We start from the raw sequence: 26,175 nt of genomic DNA on the forward strand, positions 1-26,175 counted from the left end.
GTATTGACAAAAATGTTTCACGTTCATATTCAAAATCAGAGAGCTCTATTGTGTAAGATGGAATTACAGAGAACTGGTTCATTCATAGCTTTAACTGATACTCTGTCGCAGCTCAAAAAGCTGTGCCCACTCACCAAAAACTTGCTTGTTAACTTTCAAACCATCCCAGGCTAGATGGAGAAGACATTGACTCACGGCACTTGGAACTCAATTGAGAAGCTCTGCTTGGCACTGAGATCATGCGCCATCTAGTATTGATTGACTGAAATATTTCCTCCATGATTTGACACTTGGAATAAGTCTAGGGATATGCAGTGAAGTAACGAGAACACAATAGCACAATGGCACCTACAATGGTTTTTATTTCCGTTCTTCGCTTGGCGGTGGCTTTTTAATTCGTATGCGAATTTTTACGCAGATTAAAGATGGGATTCTAGAGACTTTCCTAAATGCTCTGTTTCCGACAGCCGTCCAACAAACTCGACAGGTTCAGTGAAATAGGAAACACGTTTTGCAATGAGATGCCTTTCATTTTTCAGGTTTCGGACTTTTACTGGATAACATGTGGCATCCATAGCGAGAGGCTTTATTTCTTCCAAAAATAGGATTAAAAAATTCAAAATAATCTGGCTTTAACGTAGGAATTTAAAAATATTTTTCTTCCATTTGGCATCGATCCCGTAGGGACTATGATAATCAAATTAAATGAAGAACAGCTTACCAACAGGCGTACAAATAAATATTCTTCACACTCTTCATCGGTTAATGAAACGGAAAGAAAACTGAGGAGAGGCTCATGGGCAGTTGAATTACAAGTAACCGCTGTACTGGAGAAAGGGTCGTCCAATCCACATGGAAAATGGAATAATTCGATGTATCAAGCGATCGAGATGAGGTCATACGTTGTATTGGCTAGGGCTGGGTAGACGATATTCTTCTTCTAACTGGCTTGAGATTTCCCGACACACCGCAGAGATGGATCAATAGCACGTGACATTTGACTCGCACAGCGAAATTACACGCCACAACAAGCTATCGCCTCTCCTTAAAGTCTGACTGTTTCGTGAAATACGGGAGGAAATAGCGTTAAAGTCTACCACCATAAGAAATCTGTTGTACTTGAGAAAATCTCATACAGTACGGTACAGTACAGATATCTAAAAATTTATAGTGATTTTTACGTGAAGCTAAGAGTCAGAGACAAAAATGTCGTCTTTAAAAAAATATTACCTGTCTCTGAACCTGTACAGTTTTTTTTATTTTATTATTAGAAATCACAGTTATTTACGAAGTGAATTGCAAAAAAAAAAAATAAATAAATAAATAAATAAGTAAATAAATGGTTCAAATGGCTCTGAGCACTACTGAACTTGACATCTGAGGGCATCAGTCCCCTAGAACTTAGAACTACTTAAACCTAACTAACCTAAGGACATCACATACATCCATGCCCGAGGCAGGATTCGAACCTGCGACCGTAGCGGTCGCGCGGTTCCAGACTGAAGCGCCTAGAACTGCTCGGCCACTCCGGCCGGCAGTGAATTGCAAATGAGCCTTTCGACTCCTATTCACATATTAGAATAATGGGTAAAAAATTACCAGCTTTTAATCAGTTCGAAAATAAGATGGTAATATTCAGGTTAAATAAGGAAGAAACGCAATAAAAAATTACATGCCAAGTAAAGGTAATAACTCATATTAAACGGACGGGAAGTACGATAGAGAAAGTAAATTACCATGGCATTATCCATCATGGACATATGACCAACTCAGTTCATAGATAAAAATTTTGCCAAATTTTAATCAGCTAACAACTCAAAATCCCCGACATGTGCTCGCGTGTCCCATTAACGAGGCCAGAATACTGGCACCGATGGGCATCAGCGAACGACAGCGAGGTGACTAGCCTAGAGCGTGCACCAACTACTGTCACAGAAAACAGGGGTAATGACACTCACACATCAGATATAAAAATTAAACTTTGTAAGAGAGGAATCTAACTTCCAGACAAAGCTGATTGACATAAGTAAAATGGAAAGTGTTGTGGTCTTCAGTCGAAAGACTGGTTTGATGCAGTTCTCCGTGCTACTCTTTCCTGTGCAAGCCTGTTCATCTCCGAGTATCTACTACAGCCTACATCCTTCTAAATCTGCTTAGTTTATTCATCTCTTGGTATCCCTCTACGATTTTTACCCTGCTCGCTTCCTTCCAATACTAAATTCGTAATGCCTCAGAACGTGTCCTACCAACCGATCTCTTCTTCTAGTCAAGTTGTGCCACAAATCCCTCTTCTCCACGTTTCTATTCAATATCTTCTCATTAGTTAGTGATCTACCCATCCAATCTTCAGCATTCTTCTGTAGCACTACATTTCAAAAGCTTCTATTCTCTTCTTGTCTAAATTTTTTATCGTCCAGTTTTTACTTCCATACATGGCTTCACTCAGTACAAACACTTTCAAAAAAGACTTCCTGAGGCTTAAAACTATACTCTATGTTAACAAATTTCTTTTTATCAGAAACGCGTTCCTTGCCATCTGGTTTCTGTACAAATCGAAAATAGCCTTTCGCTCCCTGTATTTTACCCCCGTCATCTTTACGATTTGAAAGCGAGTACTAGAGTCAACATTGTGAAAAGCTTTCTTTAAGTCTACAAACGCTGTAAACGAAGGTGTGCCTTTCCTTGACCAATCTGCTAAGATAAGTCGTAGGGTCAGTACTGCCTCGCTTGTTCCTACAATTCTACGGGATCCAGACTGATCTACCCCGATTGTCGACTTCTACCAGTTTTTCAGTTCGTCTTTAAAGACGAATCGAAAGTGATGCAAAGAAATAATGAAACGTAATACGGAAAGTAAGTAGCGTTGGGGGATAGCTGCTCTGTTATTTGCAGGCACTCGCCAAGAAGTGTTTACCTATCAGAATGTGCTATCCACTTGCGTTTCATTCTCACTTCCAGTAGAGACGTGGTATATCTCATTTCTCATGTAGGCTTAATAGCGTTTACATCTACTGTTGACACATTGTGCTGCATAAAAGAGATAGATAAAATGACATGTCCTCTTGGTAACGTATAGCGGTGCTGTCTCTAGTTTCTGCTTGCAGCATTTTAAACCCCATTTATATTTCAGAAACAGTTATGAGTTTTTTGTTCGTATACTTACTATGAGCCTCGTTATCAGCAACGTATTAAACGTGCTGAACTCTATAGTAGTGTCATAATGTTATGCAAAAAGTGCTAGTAGGGTTTGGTCATAGAAATATACATAATCGCATATTTTATTGTAGTGTTTACACTTCCAGAGAACTAATCATAACACACTGCCTGACAAAAAAAAAAAAAAAAAAAAAAAAAACTGATAGCACCCACAAGGAGAGGAGGAAACAAAATGAAGTTTCACAGAATGAGAGGATATGTGATTTTATTTCAGTGACTACAAAATAGAGTTACCTTTACAAAGAATTTGGCAGTATGAGCCCAGATATCAGTACGACGAAGCAACACCTCTGGCCTGGCTGCACTGATTCTATTGGGAAGCGTACTGCCAAGCGGTTCTTTATGGTATGCATGGAGTGGAAAAGCATATTAAAAATGTAATGAAGTCATCTCTCGCTGTTAATTATGACGCTGTGATTTGCAGACGCAATAAGAAAATCTCCAACATTGTAAAAGCCGTGTTTACTTCGTAATATGTCAAATGTGTCTGCAATCCGCAAAGAAACTTTTGAAATTACAGTGCGCTGATGTTTTATTATTTTATTTTGATATTAACACTGTACGAGGCGTTACTTTAATGTCGCATAGGAAAAGTCGCTCGAAGTGAGATTTTTTGCCACAGATTATGTGTCATCGCTGTTAACGTAATCTATATCTGGCTCCGTGACCGTTGCGCCTTCTATACATAGCCTGCAAGCGTTCTTGGAAATTACCCAAACCAGTTTTCGGACTGAAGATCACAACAACTTGTAAATAAGGTAGGTTGAATAATGCGTTAAGTAAATGGTCATCATTTTTATTATAGATCAACATGTTGTTATCGCAGGCTTAGATTAGTAGAGACTTAGTAACCTAATATTCATTCACATTGTAGAGCGACATTTCTCCTCCACTACGTGGCTACCTTTAGCAGCAGTCATTGTGAAACAACCAAAACAGACAAATCCCTCGTAAATTTGGAAGGCTCTGTTAATAAGACCTGTTTATGTATTGTTTATTGCTTCCATCTATGTTTCGTTCTAATACACTAAGGCTTATTTCTGTTGACTAGTTTACACCTCACAGCTCATAAGGTTGTATGTACGTTATCAAACAGGAACCAGTACTTCTCGGTCATTATTTATTCCAGTTTTCAAGCGCGAATAAGAAGTCACAGTAGTGGCACACTGAACAGACAGTCGTCATTATCTATCATGGGTGAAGGGTCCGTTTAGGAATGTGCGGAGGGGTGACGGTTAGGGTATAATGTCAGCCATGTGGTGTGGGAGGTGCTCTACTACACTGAGTGAGTTTTCAAACTCGGTAAAGTTTCTACTCCAGCAAAAACTTCCATGCAGCATGAAGCGTTTCCACAGCAAGCTTGAGTCTTCAACGACCCCATCACATGCAAGAGACTTTCACCACAGCTGCAGACAGACGACATGGTATGTCGGCACTATGTGTCTGACATACGATAAATGTGAAAAATTGTCTGAAGATCGACCTGCCGGTTGAAACAGATAATCACATTAACCAAGTTTAATTCCATCAGAATAGTTGGGTGGGGGGAAAGGAATTCAGCAATTAGTCGCAAATCCAATCCGTATTTTTATTGGAGATCTAGATTTCAGCTGTTGAATAGCTACCTTTATTGGTTTAATTAAGTCATGTAGAACTTTCAGGCTTTTGACGACACATATTACTAAACGATTTTAAGTTGTACACGGTCAGATTTTCGCTGAGGCTCAGTTAGAATCTGGTCATGTACGCCTTAAAGTCGTATAGTAACATGTGTTATCAGAAGCTCGACGAGTCTATACGACTCGAGTTAAACGCACTGAGATAGCAATTCAATACCTGAAATGTAGATCTGCAATTTTATTTATTCGTGTGGCTTACATGGTCGTTTTAGTCTTGGTCAAGGACTTCATACATAAAAAATATACACAAAAATATTTGTAATATAAACAAGAAAACAAACCGAACAGAGAAAATATTGTAACTGAATACCTAGGTCTCTTAACCACTCCACAGCTTTTTGTGTCACCAAATGCAGCTCACTGACTCCAGCACGAAATTTTCGTGTTATACATTCTTCAGTCACGTGCTGTATAGTTCGCGGGATCATCACAGTCACACACCGGGGCATCTTTGAACCCCTATTCATACGAAAAGGTATCACATCCCCCATGCCCTGTACGGAATCGATTCACGGCTGGCCATAGTTTTCTGGGAAGACCAAATCCATTCACACGTTTGTTAGGGTCATTTACAAGATGGAGAATCAGTGGGGGGAACTTCTGCCAAACTTCTTTTCATTATTGACAAACTTCATATACAAAAGGCGCATCTTGCGTTGGCCAGTGTGGTTTTCTAGATTTGAGTCTGCTGGCAGATGTATTCTGTAGTTGATTATATAGAAAAGAGTTCTGATGAGTGAAACACTTTTGGAACTCTGATTATTTTCATTGATTGATGCAATTTGACGTTAAGCATGTGTACATGTGCACTGTTTTTCCGTACTGGAGCAAAGTATTCTGCTGTGGAGTAAATTAATGCCATTGTAGTAGTACACAGAGTATCTACATTTGCACCCGTCCTGACCCAGCCAGTTTTCTGACAATACCAATTCTGTTCTACAAAATTTCGTGCGAACTGCCGAATGTTTGCAACTTCCTGTCACAATATTTCGGCGCAGAATCTTCTAGCCATCTTCAGGTGATACTGGCTAAAACTCCCTGAGCTCTGGTATTTAAGGCCCTCCGGCACATGCGTCGTGGATTCACTTGGCGTTGTGCGTGCGCTACTTGAGCGCGTTCGATTCTGCTGCGCCGCGCATCCTCGGTGGTGAAAACTCGCCTCATCGATATCAATTCGATTGTCTTCCCGAGGTTCCGTCGCAGAACTACGCCGGCTACGGAGGACATGAAGTTTTTCGACGACTGGATTCCATGCCGAATTCAATTGGTAACCGCCGTCACGATTAATAAGAGACTCATTGTCAGACAGCCGTATTTCCACGGATTCATTAATAATAGAACTCCAAAAGTTAGACGTATGGGCAACAATTTTTGTCTCATTTCCTCTGGTCATGCCATGAATTACAATTAGACAAAAATTGTGGCCCACAGTCTAACTTTTGGAGTTCTGTTATTAATGAATCCGTGGAAATACGGCTGTCTGACAATGAGTCTCTTATTAATCGTGACGGCGGTTACCAGTTGAATCCGGTATGGATTCCTGTTCCAGAGGTTGCCCCTCAGTCTGCAAGATCCGGGCGGTCGCAGAGGGTGGGCTTACTGGTAGTTGGGACCTCCAACGTCAGGCGCGTAATGGGGCCCCTTAGGGAAATGGCAGCAAGAGAGGGGAAGAAAACCAATGTGCACTCCGTGTGCATACCGGGGGGAGTCATTCCAGATGTGGAAAGGGTCCTTCCGGATGCCATAAAGGGTACAGGGTGCACCCATCTGCAGGTGGTCGCTCATGTCGGCACCAATGATGTGTGTCGCTATGGATCGGAGGAAATCCTCTCTGGCTTCCGGCGGCTATCTGATTTGGTGAAGACTGCCAGTCTCGCTAGCGAGATGAAAGCAGATCTCACCATCTGCAGCATCGTCGACAGGACTGACTGCGGACCTTTGGTACAGAGCCGAGTGGAGGGTCTGAATCAGAGGCTGAGACGGTTCTGCGACCGTGTGGGCTGCAGATTCCTCGACTTGCGCCATAAGGTGGTGGGGTTTCGGGTTCCGCTGGATAGGTCAGGAGTCCACTACACGAAACAAGCGGCTACACGGGTAGCAGGGGTTGTGTGGCGTGGGCTGGGCGGTTTTTTAGGTTAGATGGCCTTGGGCAAGTACAGAAAGGGCAACAGCCTCTACGGGTGCGGGGCAAAGTCAGGACATGCGGGGACCAAGCAGCAATCGGTATTGTAATTGTCAACTGTCGAAGCTGCGTTGGTAAAGTACCAGAACTTCAAGCGCTGATAGAAAGCACCGAAGCTGAAATCGTTATAGGTACAGAAAGCTGCCTTAAGCCAGAGATAAATTCTGCCGAAATTTTTACAATGGTACAGACGGTGTTTAGAAAGGATAGATTGCATGCAACCGGTGGTGGAGTGTTCGTCGCTGTTAGTAGTAGTTTATCCTGTAGTGAAGTAGAAGTGGATAGTTGCTGTGAATTATTATGGGTGGAGGTTACACTCAACAACCAAGCTAGGTTAATAATTGGCTCCTTTTACCGACCTCCCGACTCAGCAGCATTAGTGGCAGAACAACTGAGAGAAAATTTGGAATACATTTCACATAAATTTTCTCAGCATGTTATAGTCTTAGGTGGAGTTTTCAATTTACCAGATATAGACTGGGACACTCAGATGTTTAGGACGGGTGGTACGGACAGAGCATCGAGTGACATTATACTGAGTGCACTATCCGAAAATTACCTCGAGCAATTAAACAGAGAACCGACTCGTGGAGATAACATCTTGGACCTACTGATAACAAACAGACCCGAACTTTTCGACTCTGTATGTACAGAACAGGGAATCAGTGATCATAAGGCCGTTGCAGCATCCCTGAATATGGAAGTTAATAGGAATATAAAAAAAGGGAGGAAGGTTTATCTGTTTAGCAAGAGTAATAGAAGGCAGATTTCAGACTACCTAACAGATCAAAACGAAAATTTCTGTTCCGACACTGACAATGTTGAGTGTTTATGGAAAAAGTTCAAGGCAATCGTAAAATGCGTTTTAGACAGGTACGTGCCGAGTAAAACTGTGAGGGACGGGAAAAACCCACCGTGGTACAACAACAAAGTTAGGAAACTACTGCGAAAGCAAAGAGAGCTTCACTCCAAGTTTAAACGCAGCCAAAACCTCTCAGACAAACAGAAGCTAAACGATGTCAAAGTTAGCGTAAGGAGGGCTATGCGAGAAGCGTTCAGTGAATTCGAAAGTAAAATTCTATGTACCGACTTGACAGAAAATCCTAGGAAGTTCTGGTCTTACGTTAAATCAGTAAGTGGATCGAAACAGCATATCCAGACACTCCGGGATGATGATGGCATTGAAACAGAGGATGACACGCGTAAAGCTGAAATACTAAACACCTTTTTCCAAAACTGTTTCACAGAGGAAGACCGCACTGCAGTTCCTCCTCTAAATCCTCGCACGAACGAAAAAATGGCTGACATCGAAATAAGTGTCCAAGGAATAGAAAAGCAACTGGAATCACTCAATAGAGGAAAGTCCACTGGACCTGACGGGATACCAATTCGATTCTACACAGAGTACGCGAAAGAACTTGCCCCCCTTCTAGCAGCCGTGTATCGCAAGTCTCTAGAGGAACGGAAGTTCCAAATGATTGGAAAAGAGCACAGGTAGTCCCAGTCTTCAAGAAGGGTCGTCGAGCAGATGCGCAAAACTATAGACCTATATCTCTGACGTCGACCTGTTGTAGAATTTTAGAACATGTTTTTTGCTCGAGTATCATGTCGTTTTTGGAAACCCAGAATCTACTATGTAGGAATCAACATGGATTCCGGAAACAGCGATCGTGTGAGACCCAACTCGCTTTATTTGTTCATGAGACCCAGAAAATATTGGATACAGGCTCCCAGTTAGATGCTATTTTTCTTGACTTCCGGAAGGCGTTCGATACTGTTCCGCACTGTCGCCTGATAAACAAAGTAAGAGCCTACGGAATATCAGACCAGCTGTGTGGCTGGATTGAAGACTTTTTAGCAAACAGAACACAGCATGTTGTTATCAATGGAGAGACGTCTACAGGCGTTAAAGTAACCTCTGGCGTGCCACAGGGGAGTGTTATGGGACCATTGCATTTCACAATATATATAAATGACCTAGTAGATAGTGTTGGAAGTTCCATGCGGCTTTTCGCGGATGATGCTGTAGTATACAGAGAAGTTGCAGCATTAGAAAATTGTAGCGAAATGCAGGAAGATCTGCAGCGGATAGGCACTTGGTGCAGGGAGTGGCAACTGTCCCTTAACATAGACAAATGTAATGTATTGCGAATACATAGAAAGAAGGATCCTTTATTGTATGATTATATGATAGCGGAACAAACACTGGTAGCAGTTACTTCTGTAAAATATCTGGGAGTATGCGTGCGGAACGATTTGAAGTGGAATGATCATATAAAATTAATTGTTGGTAAGGCGGGTACCAGGTTGAGATTCATTGGGAGAGTGCTTAGAAAATGTAGTCCATCAACAAAGGAGGTGGCTTACAAAACACTCGTTCGCCCTATACTTGAGTATTGCTCATCAGTGTGGGATCCGTATCAGATCGGTTTGACGGAGGAGATAGAGAAGATCCAAAGAAGAGCGGCGCGTTTCGTCACAGGGTTATTTGGTAACCGTGATAGCGTTACGGAGATGTTTAATAAACTCAAGTGGCGGACTCTGCAAGAGAGGCGCTCTGCATCGTGGTGTAGATTGCTCGCCAGGTTTCGAGAGGGTGCGTTTCTGGATGAGGTATCGAATATATTGCTTCCCCCTACTCATACCTCCCGAGGAGATCACGAATGTAAAATTAGAGAGATTAGAGCGCGCACGGAGGCTTTCAGACAGTCGTTCTTCCCGCAAACCATACGCGACTGGAACAGGAAAGGGAGGTAATGACAGTGGCACGTAAAGCGCCCTCCGCCACACACCGTTGGGTGGCTTGCGGAGTATAAATGTAGATGTAGATGTAGATGTAGAATCCAGTCGTCGAAAAACTTCGTGTCCTCTATAGCCGGCGTAGTTCTGTGATGGAAACTCGGGAAGACAATCGAATTGATATCGATGCGGCGAGATGGCCAGGAGACTCTGCGCCGAAATATTGTGGCAGGAAGTTGCAAACAAGCATCAGTTCGCCAGAAATTTTGTGGAACAATATGTACGCCGGGAAAGTTTTAAATCTCGCAATTTTAATTCTGGTGTTCACTTTCTTGCTGTTTTCTAAATGGTTCTTAAGAAAACGCCCCCCAAGTATTTTGGGTATGAATCATGTTCCAGGGTGACATTTTCGAAGATCCCATTTAATTTGCGATTTGCCTCATGGGTATTAAGATGGTGATCATTTACCTCCGTTTTAGATTCATTTGGCTTCAGTCTCCGTTCCCGAAATACCCTCCCATTATGTGTAAATCTGTGGTAAAAAATTCTTCACACTCTTCCAGCTTTTTTGCTTGATGAGCTAGTGCTAGGTCGTCAGTAAATTGTATCTCTTTAGCGCTAGTGTTGGACATATCGCTGGTATGGAGATTAAAAATGGTTTATGATAACAAAGAGCTTTTCGGTAGTCCATGATTAAGCCTTCGCCATTTGGTCCCTTTGTCTCCAAGGAATACTTGAAATCGTCTTTTGCTGAGTACACTATCCATTAAATTAACCAACCAACATGGTAAGATTTCTGCAAATTTAAGTAGCAGTCCACGGCGACATGCAGTGTCAAATGCTACCTTAGGATCAACAAATGCTGTTGCAGTCTTCAATTGGCATTGGTATTCTGCTTCGATAAAAGATGCTAGTGACAATACCTGATCACAGCAACTGTGATTCTTTCGAAAACCGGTTTGATGCGGTGGAGCTACTTTGTCAATTAATGGTTGAATTCGGTTTAGCAACATTCTTTCTAGAAGTTTATAGACTATACTAACTAGTGATATGGGTCTGCAGCTCTGCAGTCTCTTTCCAAGCATTAATCCTGACTTGCGGGGTCTGCTGGTTAACCAGAAGTGGCATGGAAATTTTAAGGGGTGGCCGGATGCACTTCCTGTCGCCACCCCGTACCCCCCAGGAAGAAATCAGAGCACCCCAACTGTCTGCATCTAGTGTAATCCATGGAATAGTGCGGATGTGTTCAGATGTCTGTGAGGCGTGTAACTAAGGCGGAACGTGGGGACCAGCCCGGTATTCACCTAGCGGATGTGGAAAACCGCCTAAAACCCACATCCAGGCCGGCCGGCACACCGGCCCTCGTCGTCAATCCGCCGGGCGGATTCGATCCGGGGCCGACGCGCCTACCCGAGTTCAAGGAACAGCGTGTTAGCGCTCTCGGCTACCCTGGCGGTTAGTATGCAGCTCTGCAATATAAACATGTATTGGATTTGCGACTGATTGCTGAATTCCTTTTCCTTTGAAAGATAATGACATTATTTCTCAATAAACAGATGATTTGGCTGGTTGCTGCTTTTACTTTTTGTAAAGTAGTGGATGTGGAGAAGCTGTTCATGTATCTGATAAAGTGTGGATGATAGTTTACGTTCGTCATTAAAACTGCAGTACTGGGAAGGATACAAAATAACGAAATATTACTTTTTGTATGCATACAACATAATACAAAGAATACGGTATTGAGTTTGTAAGTGATTTGGGGGTGTACAGGCTGTCAAATTTAGTACACAGAACTTCGACCTCTGGTAGCAACAATCATTCTAACCCGGTTGACATTTCGTTGAACTGAGCTCGGATGAGACATACAGACGCGTCATTACATGTTGCTTCATTTCTATGTCATATACCTGGTGTAACAAGAAACGTGATTCATTGGACCAGGCGACACGTTTCCATCAATCCACGGTCCAGTCTCGATGACCCTCTGCCCACTACCATGGTAATCGACGATGTCGTTGGGATAACGTGGCAACACGTAGGGGTCGTCTTCTGCGGAGCCCTACGTTCAGCAATACACGCTGACCACCTGTTTCACCTCCAGCATTGTAATCTGACGTCAGATCTTCCCGTCTCCCTGAGGGTGAGCTCCCAGTTCTACGTTCTTCAGTCGCCTGCTCGTGATTTTACCGTCCACTGCTGCCGCCAAATACCCAAGCTCCAGGTAATGCACAGCAGAATAACGACCAAAGCTCTCCTGTTAGAGGAATGTTGCTGGCGAGGGAACAGGAGGGTGCAGGGAATCACGTCTGCCGAATGAGTTCTGAAATCTCGTTCGAGAACACATGTTATTTTACGCGTAAAATGTAAGTTATATGAGTGCATAATGTATCAACATCACACATATATAGGGGGCCTTCGTTCAATATTATTTTAACAATATTTTCTTATTAATATTCTGCACCGATATGTAAAATTTTGTCCCTCAGACTGAAAATGAACAAATCCAAGCAACTGAACAATTATTATGAAACGGAGTCAACAATTTTTGATTTACAATTTAAGGGTGCCAATCTCGTTAAAGAATATCGTAACTCCTGCAAATGTGCATCACTTTAACAGAGTTAACAGAGTCATTTTTACAGCCCAAAGGAAATAACGCACAACATTTGTGATAATAATGAATTAACGCTGCGCTACTTCTTCAGTGGCAAATTCCAAATTCATTCATTTCATTAATTTACACTTCATTTGTGCATCACAACGTAACAGCGATCCAAGCAAAGAAATCTTTAACGCCAGCTACAGGTTAGAAACCGTGCAGTATTACACGAGAAACAAACCACCACTATGTCTTGTTAGCTCACCGACATTATAAACACAAACCTCTTACTCTGCTGAATAGTAGTTCGCTCTCGGGCATTAGGAGACTGCGGCAGCGCGAAGTGAGTGACAAGTAATCGGTCTGCTCTAATATTTAAAAGCTATGCTTTCAGAAGGTCATAACTGCGTATTATCAGAGTGATGGTCCAAATTTTCATGTGGGATCGATTGCTTGTACAAGTATCTTGAGGGTTTAGTTTTTTGCTTTGAAATACGAGGACAAGTTGGAGAAGTTTGCTTGTAAGTCCTTTTTTTTTCTTTTTTTTTGCCTGGGAACTGACTTCCAAATCAATTAAGTACGAAGAAAATCGAAGACAGTCATTCCATTAGCTCCCTCATTCGAGAAGTGTCATATGTGGTGTTAAATAGCACAACTTTTTGATATGTATGATCTACTCATTTATGGCCAGAATAGCGTTAAAGGACTTTGGAACTACTGCCATACTCTCTTAGCACAGCCTGACAGACCATGAGATGCCATTTGAAGCACTGTATTCCTGTCACAATGAAACTGGACTTAAATATCGAATTGTATTTGTTCTAAATTTCTTAAAACTGTGCATAATTGCTTTATTGATTCTTTCAAAAAGGAAATAATCGATTCACTTTCTCAACCCCGAGAAAATCGTTCTATTTCTCTTTCTTGATTCTATGGATGAAATGTCAAGATCCACTCCCAGTGAAATACTCGTATAATATTTCACAAATAGTACAATTTTAAAGCCATTGGAAGAAGAACCGAGTGAAGCTTCAACAGTCCTGTGCAACGTCTTCGGGAAAAACACTCGAAATTTGGCAGACTTTGAAACAGTCCCAGTACGATGAAGTGGATGAAGCTCTTTTCCTTTGGTTTAAGCAGGAAAGAGAAAGGGGAACTCCTTCGAGTGGAGCACTGGTTCAGAAGAAGGCTGTTTACCTGAACAAGTCAATGAATGGTCAGGAGTCTTTTAGTGCGAATGCGGGTTGGTTGGACACATTCAAAAAACGTCATGGAATCCGTCAGCTAACAATTACTGGAGAGTAGCTTTCTTCTGACCGTGATGAGGCGGAGGAATACTTGTGTGAGTTTGAAAAAATGATAAGAGAGGGAAAGTATTCTCCCTAAAAAAATTTTAACGCTGACGAGACTGGCCTTAATTTTAGGGCATTGCCAACAAAAAGCCTGGCATCAAAAGCAGAGGACCATGCTCCTGGTTTTAAAATGTGCAAATGTCGTGTAACTTTATTAGCGTGGAGAACCGCTGCTGGTAATCACAATCTGCCTTTAATGTTGATCGGCAAATCTGCTAGGCCCAGAGGTTTTAAAAACTGCAACATGAAGTCCCTGCCCGTATATTATCGCAACCAGAAAAAAGCATTTATGGATGCTAAGCTGTTCAAAGAACGGTTTCACGGCCAGTTTGCTCCGTCTGTTCGACGGTTTTCTAAGGAAAATCATTTGTCTCCCCGTGCAATCCTTTTGATTGATAACGCGCCATCTCACCCCAGCACTGACGAATTATGTGATGGAGAAATTATGACGAAATTATTGCCGCCGTTTGTTACGCCATTTCTACAACTGATGGATCAGGGCGTACTGCACATTAAAAATGCTTTACAGAAAACAATTTTTAAGAATGCTGATCCAAGATGACAGCATTCCTTTACTGGACAAGATAAAAAATACCAGTGTGAAGGATGTTGTTTATTGGGCCGCTGAGGCAAGGTAGAATATTTCAGAAAATACTCTGAGAAAATCGTAGAGAAAACTGTGGACATATCTTGAATTTCAGCACAACCTAGCTGAAAATGAAGAGGAAAATCTACTACAAATGATACAGGCAATCCCTGGATGTGAAGATGCTAGTGAAGGAGACGTAGATGAATGGATGGCAGCGGATGGGGCATGTGTGGAGAACCTTACTGACGCTGATTTAGTTGCTGCTGTGACTCGAGACCAGGAAGAAATGGACTGCTGTCATGGAAGTGACAATGAGTTTGAGAGCGACAAAGGAGAGCTGGTGCCACACAGTGACGCAGCAGAAGCCCTTGACCTCGGCCTACGTTATTTGGATCAACAGCCCACTGCTACACCTGCTGATTTGATGTTTATGAGACGATGGCGCAACTATCCGTTGTATAACAGACTGTCTTCACTACGCCAAGAAAAAACCACAAAGTTTTTGTCATTTAAAAACTAGGGATAAAATGTCCGCTGTATTTTAGTAAGTTTGACAGCTTTCCTTTGATTGTTATGCATTGTTTAAACTTAACGTTTTCTTGCCAACTTTTCTAACACATCTTTACTGTACTATGTAAATTAAAATAGTGTGCGTGTACAGCAGTTTACCGCACAGTTTTCCATACTTAGACTAACAATTTTCATGTTCGGGTTAACCGAACGTTTGGTTTACCGGGGTTCGAATGGTTGAAATGGCTCTGAGCACTATGGGACACAACTTCTGAGGTCATCAGTCCCCTAGAACTTAGAACTACTTAAACCTAACTAACCTAAGGACATCACACACAGCCATGCCCGAGGCAGGATTCGAACCTGCGACCGTAGCGGTCGCGCGGTTCCAGACTGTAGCGCCTAGAACCGCTCGGCCACAAAATGGGGTTCGGCTTAGCGGGACTCTGCTGTACAATATTGGGAGCGGAATGTTATCTACAAGCTACCGTCGCAGGTTCGAATCCTGCCTCGGACATGGATGTGTATGATGTCCTTAGGTTAGTTAGGTATAAATAGTTCTAAGTTCTAGGGGAATGACGACCTCAGAAGTTAAATCCCATAGTGCTCAGAGCCATTTGAACCATTTTTGTTGTCTACAGCTTGTACGGGAAAAAGACAGCTGTTGCAAAAGCTGAAGGATACGAAAGGGAGTCTGTAGTTGAGAACGGAATGAGACGGGGTTGTCGCCTATCCTCCACGTCATTCAATCTCTACAAATAGATTGCGGTAAATGAAACTCAGAAGATATTAGAAAAAGGGTAATACTTAAGGGAGAAGAACTAAGAAAATTTAAGTTTGAAGATTACGCAGTAATTCTCTGAGAAACGGTAAAGGACTTGGAAGGTCAGTAGAAAGGAATCTAGAAAAGAGTTTGTGCGATTGACGCAAACAAAACTAAAACATCAAATGGTTCAAATGGCTCTGAGCACTATGGGACTTAACATATGGGGTCATCAGTCCCCTAGAACTTAGAACTACTTAAACCTAACTAACCTAAGGACATCACACACAGCCATGCCCGAGGCAGGATTCGAACCTGCGACTGTAGCGGTCGTGCGGTTCCAGACTGTAGCGCCTAGAACCGCTCGGCCACTCCGGCTGGCACTAAAACTTCGGCAATGGAATGTAATCGAATTAAGCGATTAAGTCAAACAACTGACGATGCTCGGAGTAAAGAGGATATAAAATGTAGGCTGATAATAGCAAGAAATGATTTTCTGAAAAAGAGAAATAGACTGCCGGTAAAAAATTGGTACACCCTTTCAGAGGTTTCCAATCCACCCAACACTTATTGTTGCAACAGTGTATGTGGATTACATGAAATGATTACATTTACAAGTCGACAGCACAAGCGGTTCCGAGGTACCAGGTATCGACTAATGCTGAAACACCGATATTAGTATATCGTGTAGTCTCCACGGGCGGCAATGCAGGCGCTATCTCTGGCATCCAGTCGGTTGTACAGATGGCGAATACTGTCCTCGGAAACGTTACGTTACTCCGACTGCTCGTCCTGTTCAAGTAGTTCTATAACAGTTGTTGGTTGGCAAGTCGCATGAGACACTTCTCGTCGCACCATATCCCACAAGTGCTCCATTGCAGACAATTTCGAAGATCGTGGTGGCCAGGAAGTTGCTTCACGTCTTGCAGAGCACGTTGAGTTCCACAGGCAGTGTGTAGGCGAGCATTATCCTGTTGGAACAACAATTCACCTTCTTATTTCAAGAACTGCAGAAGAATGGTTCTCACAACATTCTACACGTACCGAGCACTGATTAGCGTCCTCTCCAGAAAGACCAAAGGTGAACGAGGGTTGTAGCTTATGGCACCCCAGACCCTAAGGCCTGACGAGGCCCAATGTACACTCCTGGAAATGGAAAAAAGAACACATTGACACCGGTGTGTCAGACCCACCATACTTGCTCCGGACACTGTGAGAGGGCTGTACAAGCAATGATCACACGCACGGCACAGCGGACACACCAGGAACCGCGGTGTTGGCCGTCGAATGGCGCTAGCTGCGCAGCATTTGTGCACCGCCGCCGTCAGTGTCAGCCAGTTTGCCGTGGCATACGGAGCTCCATCGCAGTCTTTAACACTGGTAGCATGCCGCGACAGCGTGGACGTGAACCGTATGTGCAGTTGACGGACTTTGAGCGAGGGCGTATAGTGGGCATGCGGGAGGCCGGGTGGACGTACCGCCGAATTGCTCAACACGTGGGGCGTGAGGTCTCCACAGTACATCGATGTTGTCGCCAGTGGTCGGCGGAAGGTGCACGTGCCCGTCGACCTGGGACCGGACCGCAGCGACGCACGGATGCACGCCAAGACCGTAGGATCCTACGCAGTGCCGTAGGGGACCGCACCGCCACTTCCCAGCAAATTAGGGACACTGTTGCTCCTGGGGTATCGGCGAGGACCATTCGCAACCGTCTCCGTGAAGCTGGGCTACGGTCCCGCACACCGTTAGGACGTCTTCCGCTCACGCCCCAACATCGTGCAGCCCGCCTCCAGTGGTGTCGCGACAGGCGTGAATGGAGGGACGAATGGAGACGTGTCGTCTTCAGCGATGAGAGTCGCTTCTGCCTTGGTGCCAATGATGGTCGTATGCGTGTTTGGCGCCGTGCAGGTGAGCGCCACTATCAGGACTGCATACGACCGAGGCACACAGGGCCAACACCCGGCATCATGGTGTGGGGAGCGATCTCCTACACTGGCCGTACACCACTGGTGATCGTCGAGGGGACACTGAATAGTGCACGGTACATCCAAACCGTCATCGAACCCATCGTTCTACCATTCCTAGACCGGCAAGGGAACTTGCTGTTCCAACAGGACAATGCACGTCCGCATGTATCCCGTGCCACCCAACGTGCTCTAGAAGGTGTAAGTCAACTACCCTGGCCAGCAAGATCTCCGGATCTGTCCCCCATTGAGCATGTTTGGGACTGGATGAAGCGTCGTCTCACGCGGTCTGCACGTCCAGCACGAACGCTGGTCCAACTGAGGCGCCAGGTGGAAATGGCATGGCAAGCCGTTCCACAGGACTACATCCAGCATCTCTACGATCGTCTCCATGGGAGAATAGCAGCCTGCATTGCTGCGAAAGGTGGATATACACTGTACTAGTGCCGACATTGTGCATGCTCTGTTGCCTGTGTCTATGTGCCTGTGGTTCTGTCAGTGTGATCATGTGATGTATCTGACCCCAGGAATGTGTCAATAAAGTTTCCCCTTCCTGGGACAATGAATTCACGGTGTACTTATTTCAATTTCCAGGAGTGTATCTTAGACGAATGCACTCTACGAAACAGCGCTTACCAGATCTACGTCGTAAGCGCAAACGACAATGACTTGCGTGAATGCAGAATCTGCTCTCATCGCTGAAGACCACGACGCGCCGTTCCATCTTCCAAGTGATCCTCTGACGGCACCAGTGCAGCTGTGCACGTCGATGCTGTGGTGTGAGTGGAAGATGGGCTACAAGTGTGCATGCCCGTAGTCCCACTGCTAATAACCGTTCCCAACAGTTTGCGTTGACACGTCTGGGATCACAAGCCCTCTTATCTATGCTGTGGTAGCTATACGATCTGCCTCTGCTGTCTTACAATACGACCATCCTGGAGGGCATCAGTCCTGCATCAGCGTCCAGAACCTCGTCCAGGGTGCGAGAAAGTGCCACCACGACACTCGGGAGGCCACAATCTGACCCCTTTCAAACTCGCTCGGTTGTCTGTAGGAAGCACGAGTGCGTCACGTGGCCTGGTTGCCCGGTTGCTTCACACGTTTGCACCACGCTGAGCTTTCTGGCTGTGAGCATTCCCTATTAAAGGGTAGACACAGATAGCGTTCTTCTAGCTATGCTACTACACTAGCTGTCGGCGGGCGACATTGAAATCATCAACAGTACATTTACTATCCACCCGGTGACATATGCCGTCATCCGGTCAAAATCAACGTCATCTTTTCAGCTTTACCAGTTTTTTTCCAACAGTGTATATTAACATCGGTTATAGATTAAAGCGTTGGGAAATATTTTATGAGAGTATTTATTTGTGCAGTGCGGCTGGTCCCGGCGGAGGTTCGAGTCCTCCCTCGGGCATGGGTGTGTGTGTTTGTCCTTAGGATAATTTAGGTTAAGTAGTGTGTACGCTTAGGGACTGATGACCTTAGCAGTTAAGTCCCATAAGATTTCACACACATTTGAACATTTTTATTTGTAGTGTAGCATCGTACGGAAGTAAAACGTGAACGATTAACAGCACTGTCCAGAAGGCAACAGAGTCTTTTGTAAGGGGATGCTCCAGAAGAATACTGAAGATTATCCCTTTAATGCATAGCGTAGCTGAGCAGCTACTGACTTCATTTCTTCGATGTATCCTATACTGAGCAACATTTTGTAACAAATTCGTTGTGTAGTTAAGTGTATACACTCTACTGCAGCTGCTAAGCTGCTAGTAGTTCTACACAGTGAACGTAAATGACAGGATGAACTGAACCAGTTGGACAATTAGTTGTGTGGGTGTACTACCGCGCGTGTGTTTTGGCGGGAAGTAGAGACTTTTTTTGGTGTTTGTGCACTGATTTGTGGGTCTAAAATTACTTTTTTATTTTGAAAATGTATGTAGATATGGTGTAGAGAGTAAATTCGAGTGTCTTTATGATGGATTTGAAATTAGGTCTGTTTTTGTGTTTGTAGCGATTGTCAACAATACTGCTTTGTTAATTTAATTAAAAAATGTTTTCAATAGTTATTTCGTAGTGTAGGTACTATAAACTAAACGTGGTAATTTTTACAGCTTGAAGTAAAAAATCATGCATTTAATGGTTAGGTGGATAGATCAAGTAATTAATGAAGAAACACTGAACACAACCAGGGAAAAAAGAAAAACATGGCACAATTTGAGTAAACAATGGGGTACGCTAAATACTGAGGCATGAAGGAATAGTTAATTCCGTAATGTGGGAAGTGTGAGGGATAAAAAATTCCGAGGGGTACCAAGGCTTGTATACTGTACAGAGTTTCCGACGGATATGGAGTGCAGTTGTCACTCAGATGTGAAAATACTGGTGCAAGACTGACTAGCGTGGAAAGCTGAATCAAAGCAACCTTCAGAGTGATGTCTGTTACAAAAACTGTGACCTCGCTATGCTCCCAATAGCAAACAGTGTAAAGAAAGAGAAAACCTGTTTCCTTAATAGCTTCAGCTCTTGTTAGGAGGTATCTCTCGACAGTTATGTTAGTGTAATCATACAGAGTAGTTTTCCACGAACGGTGTGTACTTTACTAAAAAATTCCAGACTGTGAGGCCTTGGTCGTTGTTTCGTCTCCGACTGCGGTAGACATCTTCGGAAATAACACGGCAAATATACTGAGAGACGGGCGATTTTAAAGAGCTGTATAGGGGGCATCACTATTCGTTACGTGATTTTCTTTGGCTGACGTCATCGTTTCCGATTAAAAACATTCTATTGACGCAAAGCTGGCATCCCTATTTTACTTAACCTCACTCCATATTTTTTGTTTAAATTGTGATGATGTTTATGAAACTCAAAAGGGGCAAGATAATGTTGCAAACTTATCAGTAATCATATGGGTGGACGAGACCTCGGGTCATAAGATATACCGGAAAGCTACAAACACCGATAGACACCTTCACAAGGAATCCATCTATCAGTCAACGCTTAAAAGAGGTGTCATATAATCCTTGGTGGAGACGACTAATAAAATTTGCTAGGCTGCTTATTTACTAGAAAATCTGAATTACTTACGGTAGGCTTTCAAGTAAAACGATTACTCCAATAAGGAGCTAGAGCCAGGACTAACGATAACGAAGGCCGCCAACTATGGAAGTTTCCCTCCGTTTTATTAACAAGATTACGAATCGCATCGGGAACGTGTTGAATAAGTGTGGGGTTGAAACAATCTCAGGTTCATGAAATGTACTCGCAGTTGCGGATGGGAACAATCATCAGCTGTATGAGGGAATGACGACAGTGAAATTGTGCCGGACCGTGAATCGAACCCGGACTTGCCGCTTTACGCGAGCGGTCGCATTATTCGCTTTGGCTATCTGTGCACGATACAAGGCCAGACTCAAACGTCCATATGTCCTCGTTCCTGCATAAAAACCTGTACTCGTACATAGTTTATGTAAATCACGTACGGCGGAGGACATTGTAATTGAAAGTCGCTGCCTGGCATTGGTGGATACTTACGAGATTGCAGTGCTTGTGTTGCTGAGAAAAAGAACGATGCAATGTTCCTTCGGTGCCGGTTAGTTCGGTGATGCATGCACGTACGAAGGAACACCGCATCGTTCTTCTTAATAACACAGGTACTGGAATATTCTAATAACCTTATAACCAACAATAAAATAAAAGTACGGCAAAAGATATATGGCGAGACATGGTGTATACGAAATTTCGTGTGGTTGTGAGCAAGTATCGTTTGGAACCACAAAATCAAGTATTAATACCCTGTAAGAGGTCCATGACTAATGGATTTATTGCTAGCGTACACGAGCAGATGTAATTTCGATGGATTTCTCACGTGCTGCCTGCGATATGTAAGCTATAATAGAATCGCAGACCAGAGAGCAGTGTCGGCTGCAGTAGGAGCCGTGTCCGCAGTAGTAGTAGTAGCCAGCAGTCGGCTGTATGGAGGTGGCTGGGCCGGTCGTGGGGAGCGATGGCGGTGCCTGAGCGATGTAGTATAAGGTAAAAGCAGCCGCGCGTATATGTAGTTTGTTACAACTAAATTTGTACTATTGTTATATCAAGTCCCATGTAAATGTTTAAAAAAAATCTTTTAATAATAATCTTTCTTATAAAGTCAACTTTAACAATCATTCATCTGAATTTAAAGAATTTACTAATTTCTCCAATCCATGGTCATCCCTATTATTACTTACTTTACTTTACTTTACACATGGCTAAGGCCTTATCGACCATACACCTGCTCTACGAGCCTCTTCCAATTATTTCTATCCAGGGAAATTGTTGTCCAATCAGAGTTGATGCCCATCCTAGCTGCATCTTCCCGGATATTCTCCATCCACCTAATCCGAGGTCTTCCTCTTCTTCTCTTTCCTTCCAATTTCTTAGTGGATGCTATTTTGGGTAGTCTGTTCTCCGGCATCCTTGCTACATGACCAGCCCAGTTCAGTCTTCTCTTCTTTAACATTTCCACAATGGTACTATGTTTGTACAGCTCCCGTAGTTCTTCATTTTTCCTTATCCTCCACTCCATGACATTTTCATCGAAGATTGGTCCAAATATTTTTCTTAGTATTTTTCTTTCAAATATCAACAGTTTTTCTTCATCTTTTTTCCTGAATGTAATAGCTTCACATCCATATAATGCTACTGGTACAATAGTTGACTGATAAAAACGGATTTTGAATTCAGTACTAAGTGATCTCATCCCTAAAATTTTGATACAGCTGTAAAAAGTTCTATTAGCTGCTGCTAGACAGGCGTCTATTTCTATTTCTGCTCTATTGTCTCTGCTAAAAAGACTCCCTAAGTACTTGAAGTGGTCAACTGCCTTGAAAGTGAGACCATTTACGGTCAGTGGTGTATTCTTTTGGAGGTTTTTACTTATGACTAGATATTCTGTCTTTTCTTCATTCACATGAAGTCCAGCTTTCTCAGCTATTTTGTAAAAATTTTGCATCATCCTGATTAATTCAGCTTTTGTAGTGCTTATTAAGGCTACATCATCTGCATAAGCAAGTCTAGTAATGTTCTGTCCCTGCAGTTGGATCCCTTGTGGATTAGTTTTGGTGAATTCTCTATCAATCTTCTCTAAGATAATATTAAATAGAATAGGTGAGATGGCATCCCCTTGTCTCAGTCCAGTGTACACCTTAAAATTTTCAGTTTCTCCTGCAGGTGTCTTAACTTTGCATATGGTTTCTTCCAAACACATTTTAACTAATTTGATTAATTTTAATGGTATTTCAAATTCTTTCATGGTGTTTAAGAGTGTCTGTCGGTGTATGCTATCATAGGCCTTCTTGAAGTCTATAAATAGAATATGGATATCTACATTAAATTCCCATGCCTTCTCATTTATTTGTCTCAATGTGAATAAGTGATCCAAAGTGGATCTGTTAGTGCGGAAACCACATTGGTAGTCCCCAATCAGTTCTTCGGTTATGGGAATCAGTCTGTGTAGTATACACATCGACAAAATTTTATACGTGACATCGAGTAGGGCAATTCCTCTGTAGTTATCACAGACAAGGGGATCATTCTTCTTAAAGATGAGGCATATAATTGCAGTTTTCCAATCGGCCGGTATGTTTTCTGTCTCCCAAATTGTTTCAATTAAGGAATGTAGTTCTATTTCCAATTGTGGTCCTCCATTTTTTAAAAGCTCAGCATATACTTGGTCTTCCCCACAGGCCTTGTTGTTCTTTAATTTCTTTATTGTTTGTCTTATTTCATTTACTGATGGTGTGGTGACTTGTATATCAACTGTATCTGGTTCTTCAAATGTAAAGTAATATTGTGGATCATTGCAGTTGAGCAGCTGTGTAAAGTATGTCTTCCATGTTTCTTGTATGTCATTCTTGTTTGTAAGTATTTTCCCATTATGGTCCTTTATAAACTGTTCCCTTTTAGTGAATTTTCCCAAGGACTTTTTTATATTCTGGTACATCTGCCTTGCTCTGTGATGCTTGAAATCATCCTCCGCTTCTCTTACCATGTTGTTGTAGTGTTTTCTCTTCTCTTGTCTTAGAGTTCGTTGTGTTTCCTTGCGGATTTTATAGTATCTCTCCTTTAGTGTAATATTGTCCATGTCTTGTAACCATGCCTTCCTCGCATTTTGCCTCTCCAGTACTCTTTCTTGGCACTTTATATTAAACCAGATTTTGTTAGTTCGTTTTCTTTTACCTATAGTTTTGGAAGATACATCTTGAATACTGTTTCTGAGGTGTCTCCATCTACTTTCCCCGTCTTGCTGGTCACTATCTGTCAGTCTAGATTCCGATAGGTTAATTTCCATTTCTTTCCTAAAGTTTTCTTTTATTTTTTCTTCTGCCAGATTTTCTACATCGTACCTTTTAATTTCAACCCTATTTGTACTTTGTTTCTTTTTTAGCTTTATTTTCATTTGAGCTATGATTAACGTATGATCTGTCTCACAATCTGCTCCCCTAAAAGTTCTAACGTCTTTAATACTGTTTTGAAATCGTCTTTGGATGGCGACATGGTCAATCTGGTTCACTACTTTTCCATCTGGTGATATCCATGTCCCTAAATGAATGCGTTTGTGTTGGAATTTTGTGCTGCTTAATGTGAGACCATTTGCCATTGCAAAGTTTATGAGTCGCACACCATTCTCTGAACTTTCATCATGTAAGCTGTAATTCCCAATGGTTGGTTTGTAGATTTCTTCTTTTCCTACTTTGGCATTAAAGTCTCCTAACACTATTGTTACATTATGTCTACTTATTGAATTATATGTCTGTTCCAGTTGACTATAAAATTCTTCTTTCACGTCATCTTCCTTATCTTCTGTGGGTGCATGAACATTTATAAATGTAATATCAAACCACTGAGCCTGAATTGTAATGTGTGATATTCGGTTATTAATTGATTTGAATTCCTTTATTGTGTCAATTGCTGTTTTATGAATGTAAAAGCCCGTTACAAATTCATGGCGCTGACCGCAGTCTCCATCCATTATTGTCCCGTCTCCTATTTTCATTGATCCCGTTCCCTGCCATCTTATTTCTTGGAGCGCTACCAGTTGTACCTTGTATTTTCCTAGTTCGTTTATTAGTATTTGTCATCCCTATTATAGTAAAGAAAAATCAGTTGGTTCTTTTATACATGACAAATCTAGCGGCCAGCATTGCACTGGGCTGTGCCAGAAAAAAATTATTATAGGAGCAGATATATACGCGTTATCCCGCGACTTCATTGAGGTAAGAATTTTCAATTTATTCAGAATGTTTCCGGGGCAGGACGCAGCACTGCTGACGTCCAAATTTACCAGTTTAGATTCACTGTCAGCTAATTATTGAAAGGTTATACATGGGTCACATTTTTCTTAGGAGATTAGTCACATTATTATTGCGAGGTTACAGAATAATAAACTGTTGGGAGGTGACACTGAATGTGAATGCTATACATATTTTATCTGTTCGGAGGTTAAAACCCGCTTAGCTGAACACGAAGCAGACTGCTGCCTGGGACATACTGACAAACGGGCCTTGTGTCTACATCAACATCTACACTATGTGATCAGAAGTATCCAGACACTCCCAAAAATATACCTTTTTCATATTAGGTGCATTCTGCTGCCACCTATTGCCAGATACTCCATATCAGCGACCTCAGTAGTCATTATACATCGTGAGAGAGCAGAATGATGTGCTCCACGGAACTCACGGACTTCGAACGTGGTTAGGTGATTGGGTGTCACTTGTGTCATACGTAGTGTACGCGAGATTTCCACATTCCTAAATATCCCTAGGTCCACTGTTTCCCATGTGATAGTGAAGTGGAAAAGTGAAGGGACACGTACAGCACAAAAGCGCACAGGCCGACCTCGTCTGTTGACTGATAGAGACCGCCGACAGTTGAAGAGGGTCGTAATGTGTAATAGGCAGCCATCTATCCAGACCATCACACAGGAATTCCAAACTGCATCAGGATCCAGTACAAGTACTATGACTGTTGGGCGGGAAATGAGAAAACTTGGATTTCATGGTCGAGTGGCTTTTCATAAGCTACGCGTCACGCCGATAAATGCCAGACGACGCCTCCCTTGATGTAAGGAGCGTAAACAATGGACGATTGAACAGTGGAAAAACATCGTGTGGAGTGACGAATCACGGTACATAATGTGGCGATCCGATGGCAGGGTTTGGGTATGACGATTGCCTGGTGAACGTCATCTGTCAGCGTGTGTAGTGCCAACAGTAAAATTCGGAGGCGGTGGTGTTATGGTGTGGTCATGTTTTTCATGGCGGGGGCTTCCACCCCTTTTTGTTTTGCGTGGCACTATCACAGCACCGGCCTACATTGACGTTTTAAGCACCTTCTTGCTTCCCACTGTTGACGAGCAATTCGAGGATAGCGATTGCATCTTTCAACACGATCGAGCACCTGTTCATAACATTCATGTAATGGACTGGCCTGCACAGATTCCTGACCTGAATCCTATAGAACACCTTTGGAATGTTTTGGAAAGCCAACTTTGTGCCAGGCCTCACCGACCAACATCAACACCTCTCCTCAGTGCAGCA

General features: G+C 42.9%; 1 protein-coding gene across 2 annotated transcripts in view; it reads left to right on the top strand.

Annotated features, from left to right (window-relative positions):
- The window catches only part of LOC126470450 (1-acyl-sn-glycerol-3-phosphate acyltransferase alpha), a 694,917-nt gene that overhangs the window by 293,520 nt on the left and 375,222 nt on the right, over nt 1-26,175 (top strand). The window contains exon 1 of one of the 2 annotated variants that reach the window (XM_050098294.1): nt 21,610-21,628. The exons of the other annotated variant lie outside the window; for it this stretch is intronic. The gene's annotated coding sequence lies outside the window, so the exon portion shown is untranslated. Of the gene's footprint in view, nt 1-21,609; nt 21,629-26,175 lie in introns of those variants that run through there. 2 annotated transcript variants of the gene reach the window in all.

Source organism: Schistocerca serialis, chromosome 3, assembly GCF_023864345.2.
Source record: "Schistocerca serialis cubense isolate TAMUIC-IGC-003099 chromosome 3, iqSchSeri2.2, whole genome shotgun sequence".
Classification (NCBI taxonomy): Eukaryota; Metazoa; Arthropoda; class Insecta; order Orthoptera; family Acrididae; genus Schistocerca; species Schistocerca serialis.